The 6195-nt window shown below is 30.9% G+C and overlaps 1 pseudogene; it reads right to left on the minus strand.

The window, feature by feature from the left end:
* Nucleotides 1-2409: 2409 nt before the first annotated feature.
* On the minus strand, nucleotides 2410-4416 carry LOC148601890 (uncharacterized; annotated as a pseudogene).
* Between the last annotated feature and the right edge of the window lie 1779 nt (nucleotides 4417-6195).

A 6195-nucleotide genomic window follows, 5' to 3' on the forward strand; every position in this document is an offset into this window, starting at 1 on the left:
ACACTCCCCTTTTAAATATGGCCACTATGGAAACAATATTACACATTAAATATACCTAAAATTCAGTTCAAAAAGGTCCCTTGTAAGAACAAAATAAAGAAACTGATTATACGTTATACAAATGCACATTGGACTACTAGCAGTTAATGGACATCCCAGCTCAGGATCAGTTTCAACCTCACCTTCTTGACATTTCAGAAGGATTCTATAGAAGTCTTGAAATCCGTGCATGTACACTATGGATACTATGTAAAGAAATAACATTAACAGCTAAGCAAACTTGCTCTGAGTTTTTCAGAGATGCTTTAGCAGTTGTCATACACATGTGACAATTTGTAAATAAAGAATCATAGTTAAAAATCTAAAAAAAGAATGTACCCTTCAGTTGAAAACTTACGGTAATCCTACATAGAATAAGAATATATATATTTAATTGCAACTTATTGTGTTAGGGTCTTATAACTTATGTTATAAAAATAATTTTAACTAAATTGTCATTTATATCAAACCACAATTAACTTGAAATGAAACTACGGCGTTAGAAAAGCCGTGAATCCGGGCTTTGGAACCGTAAAACCTGCGTCAGACGCCAGTGGTCCAATCCGAACAATAATATTAACAAGGGGTTGCGAAGTAAACATTTCCCTGGAGTTGTGAGTTGTTAAAGCATATTGTAACCACTAGAGACGAAACTTTGTCGAGATTGAAACTATGCAAATAAAAATGCTATTTGGCTGTTTATTAGACAATTTACTGAAATTTCTCTGTTGAAAATAGCGTAACTTTGCTAAGGGTATTTGTAAAAACCATAGGATGGATTTTGATGAGTGATACCCTAAATTAAAGATAAAAGATTGGGGAATGGCAACATATATTTTTTTATTTATTTAAAACAAGAGGAACATAAATGTTCCATATAAAAATTAGGTATTTTTGAACAAATAAGCAAAAAATTCCCTATTTTAAACGTTCATAAGTATGATTTGTCATTGAATGTTTGTGGCAATTACTGATAAATAGTAAGTAATTATACATATATTATATGAACGGATTTGTAGATCTTTAAATTATTTGTTGGTATTTTGTGTTATTTCATTTATTATTTTTTCTGTGAATGATTAAGTGGAATTTGTTGGTTTTTTTTTTTGGGGTCATTTTTAATGGACTTTTTTCTCCTATTTTATTCAATTTGATAGATTCTATCATGCAATAATTATTTGAAAATATGATATGACTGAGCACTTTCGTTATTGCTAGAAACGTCCCTATTTTTTTAATACGCAGAAATGAAGAGGCAAATTAAAATTTTCATTAACATACATGTACAACAAAATTGAGCGAAATCGTAATAAAGCATGATTCCAGCAGAACAAAATTAAAAGCAACAGCGGAGGACAGTTTCAGACTGAGCACAGCAGCACAATTGTGAAGGTTCATAGACCATATATAATAATCCTACAAGATGGCGAGGCCGCATCTCCAAAGTAGACGCAGTTCTTCTCACTGCAGTAGTAAGACTCGAGATGGCGAAAATATCTGGTAGTGACACTAGCATACATGTACTTCAATGATTAGAACTGTTATAGGATTTTTAAGGACAAAATTCCAACAAGTTACAAAGCTTTAAGTATAAGCAATTTAACCTTCAGTTAAATGATGTTTAGCTTACTTCATTTAGTTATCAATTATTTATGCTCCAAAATAAATAATGTCAATTTATTGTTATTGAATTTGCCTATAAATAAAGAATGTGAAGATTATATGTTCGTAATAAGTACTTTGATAAGAACTTCATTAGTTTAATCCAATCCTATGCATATACACTCCTTAAATTTATTTTTAAAAATTCGTATTTCATTTTTGAACTCAATTTTTGTTTTGTTTTTGTTTTGTTTTCTTTATTGGTCCCTGAATTGTATGTGTACTCATACACGAAAAATAAAATTACATATATTTTAATAGTATTTAAAAAAAATGAAAAGTATTTAAAGTGATTTTTAATTGTTTTGTCTTAATCATTGTAACAACGCCTCACTTTTGCAACAGAAAAATAATAAAATCCTATTTCGCCTTATGCCTTGTTTGCTTTTTTTCACCTGTAATTCACAGCTAAGACGAAATGGGAACACACCAAATTATTTTATCATCATCAATTTGTCCATTTTTATAATTTATAGCGAAGCGGTGTGTCCTCTACCGTTATTACGTGTACATTCTAAATTTCCCTTAAGGTTCCCAAATTTACTAACGAAAAAAAAGTAATGTCCCAGAAGTAACAAAAGGTGACTGTCCTTACGTAGTCCGAATTTCCTCTGACCCTGCAACCCTCCTCTTTTTTATTTGGATATTGATATGTCGGGTTGGGGTCAGAACGATGTGTCATAAGAAGAAGAACTGTTTATTCACCAATTAAGGGCCCATAAAGGGCATGATTACAATACTTTTTTTTTTACATACAACAGTTTTGATTGAACATATATAATAACATACAATATCAACAGTTAATTTACAAACTAAATAATTGTCACGTTTTTTGAGCTTTTACATGCATTATGAGTAATACATCATAGTAATCAACACATAGTGTTTAGTTATCATATTGGCACACCTCAGTTTCATTTACAAAATTGGATTATGATAATGGAGATTATAATTATGATCATCTAATTATTATATGAATAAAGAATGTAAATGTATATTCACTTAAGGGCATATTTATTTGCAATAGTGATAATAATGCATTAAAAAAAAAGAAAGAAAGAAAGAAAAGAAAAAAAAATTGCAGTGGACATAATACTCACTAGAAGCCTCCTTGTGCCCAGTGCAGAGAAGCAAGTCTTTTGAGTTGCTTCAAGACAAAGGAGATCATGGGACGGTGCTCTAGGCTTCAATTATGAAAATTAAGGATCAAATTTGCATATACTGGGCTTTTAATTACCCAAAATTCTTACATTACATATTACAATATAAGCAGAAAAAGATATGGGAAGATATTAATGATAGATAAAAAAAATTATAATAATAATAAATAACATATACAAAAAGAAAAAAGAAAAATTATAATTGAAACACCACTTGATATAACAAGATCACTTAAACCAGATAAAATAATAGAGTTTTCACAATTTAAGATCCATATCAATTTGTTTTCATCACTGAGGTTAATAAAATGTGGACATGTAGATATTATTAAGTCATACAGTATATATCTCTCTTTTTTATTTGATGAGCATGGAAAAAGAAAATGTACTTCATCATCTACTTCTCCTGAGGCGCACATGCGACATAATCTATTTTGTCTTGGAATACAATGATAACGCCCTGTTTCTATCTCTAGTCTATGAGATGAGATGCGCAGCTTTGTAATTTTTCTCCTTTGCTCAAAATTTATTTGAGACAAGTATTTCTCTAGCCCAAAATTGTTTTTAATTTTAGCATATACATTAAGTTTGCCTTCACTGTTCTTTCTCAAATTTCTTACCCATGTCTCTCTATAGTGCTGAAAAAGGATCAGTTTAGAGATTCGTTCAAATGAGAATTGAGTCATGTTTGCTAGACTATCTTTTATATCCTGAACAATGTTCATAATGTATTTTATTGATCCATACCATGAGGGTTTATTTTGTCTAAACAAATTTTTAGATTCTGTATAGGCCTGTTGAAGCAATGGAAAGTCCGACTGTAAATTTTCTAGTCTATACCAATATTTTATCATCGATTTGATAATATCAAAGTGAAGTGGAAAGCGACAAAGTTCCAACAATACTGCTAAATCTGTTGTCCTTTTATGAACACCCAAAATGAATTTTGAAAATTTTACATGAAGTTTTTCACATACAAGTCTTTGGTATATATCATCGAGTGGTAAAACTTCCTTTTTAAGTCTAGTTTTGTATGGGTTAAAATATCCCCATATCTCAGCACCATATAGAAGAATTGGTTTGATGGTATGATCAAAAACTTTAATAGAAGTTTTTATTGAAGGATTTAAAGATAAAAAATCATTTCTAAGCTTGTGATATGCTTTCAATCCCTATTGATATAACTCATTCTGAGCAAAGGAGAAAGTGCCTGAGCAACTGAATGTAATGCCAAGGTACTTATACTTGGACACACTTTTTTGTGAATTATTAAATAAAAAATTATGTTTGATTAGTCTGCCTGCTTTGTTGAAAGTCAAAATCTTTGTCTTTGAGGTATAATATTTAAGCACCAATCTTTACAGTATAAGTGTAGCATATCTAATTTAGCCTGTAAGCCTGTTGGTGAAGATGACAATAATACTATATCATCTGCATACATTAAACAGTGGAGTGGGCTTGAGTTCATATATACTGGGTCAGGTGTATTTTTCAAGTAAGCCGGCAAGTCGTTTATAAATATTTTGAATAAATTTGGGCTGAAGTTGTCCTTGTTTTACCCCCAATTTTACTTTAAAAAAATCAGATAACTGGTTCTGAATTTTAACACAAGACTTACTTAGACTGTACATACTTTTGATGATATTATAAAATTTTGACCCAACTCCACTTTTTAATAGTTTGATTTTAATACCTGTGTGAATGACTATCAAAAGCTTTATGAAAATCAACAAAGCAGGCAAACATCCTACCATCTTTTACATTACAATACTTATCTATTAAGGTTTTCATAATAAACATATGGTCAGACGTTCTAGCTTTTCGTGTAAATCCAATTTGTGTGTTGTCAATAACATTTCTGTCTTTTAAAAATTTATCGAGTCTTTTATCAAGAATTTTGTTGAGTAATTTTCCAAGTGCATTAGTGACAGTAATTCCCCTATAGTTATTTGGACAAGAACTATCACCCCCTTTAAAGATAGGTGATATATATTCCAGAGCCCAACATTTTGGATATTTTCCACTAGACAAACAAAGATTACATATCTTATGAAGACTTCTCATAAGTGATAACTGGCCATATTTTATCATGTTGTTGGACACATTATCTAGCCCTGGTGATATGTTTCATTTTGTTTCAGAAATTGCTTTTATTATTTCAGGAGTGCCAATTATAAAATCAAGCTCATTAAATGTATTAATTTTCTCTAAGTTTTCTAGGATATTATCTAGCTCTTTAATATGTGTAATACAGCTAGATTTTGGGTCACTTATTTTTTAAAATGTGACAACCAACTTCATGATGCAACTGTGGAACTTTCATCCCTTCTTTCTCTATCTTTCAGATCATTTATTAATTGCCAATATAATTTTGAGTTTTCTTCATTAAGCTTTTCTAGTTCGGATAGAAGGGATTGTTTATATTTTCTGCACTTAAATTTTCTAAGTTTAGTGTATTCTCTGTAAAGTTTGTAAAAGTGTCCTTTTACAATTGGATCTTTTGGATATTCTGAATAAATTTGTCCAAAATCTATTAGGTTTTTCTCTTAAGGAAAAGATCAGTATCAAACCATTTTTTTTTCTTTTTTGTTTTTTTACTCTTTTTCGCCATACAAAAAGTTGGAGATTTAGCGGTACCGCGGAGTATCGCCCTTCAACCGCTTGTAACGACTTTCAAGTTGAAATTGTGCATGTCACACCAAATTTGCTACAGAAATTACATTTATTATTGAAGTTTCGAAATTTTCCACGACAGACCCTGTTTCATTGACATTTTGAACCGTAATAGATAGTAGGCGCTTTTGTGGTAAGTTGGTGAGCATGCTCAATATACACTTCCGCGAGGTAGAACTTGGGTAGAACAAAAGAATTTTCCTCGCGGAAGTGTATTTTGAGCATGCTCTACGCATGCTCATCGACTACCTCAACGTTAGCACAAAGGGGTCTATTCATTGTTTCCTTCAGTCCAACAAATAAAAAATATAGGTTAAGAATACGTTTCAGTAAAAATAGATTCATCTTTTCTGATAGTTTTCAAGTCTTTTCTAATTTGTTTTACTCATTTAAAGAAGTGAATGCTATGTTTATAAAAACTTCGGGAAAAACCACGTGGATGTACGTACGTGTATCTCCGCTGTTCCACTGTTGCTGTTGTCAAGAACCTAACCCACCTCAGAAAATAATTTAACTCCGATTATTTTATCAAAATTGAAGCATAGCTTTTCGAAGATAGGAAAAGCAATCATTTTCTTGTTCGGAATTTACAGCTGTCATCTGAATTTCGTTTACATCACATGATATGTGTAAAATATTTCCACCATCCGTGGACAACTGT

The sequence above is a fragment of the Perna viridis genome, chromosome 12, assembly GCF_037379345.1.
Source record: "Perna viridis isolate PV_CMFRI_1.1 ecotype Kerala chromosome 12, ASM3737934v1, whole genome shotgun sequence".
In the NCBI taxonomy this organism is placed as follows: Eukaryota; Metazoa; Mollusca; class Bivalvia; order Mytilida; family Mytilidae; genus Perna; species Perna viridis.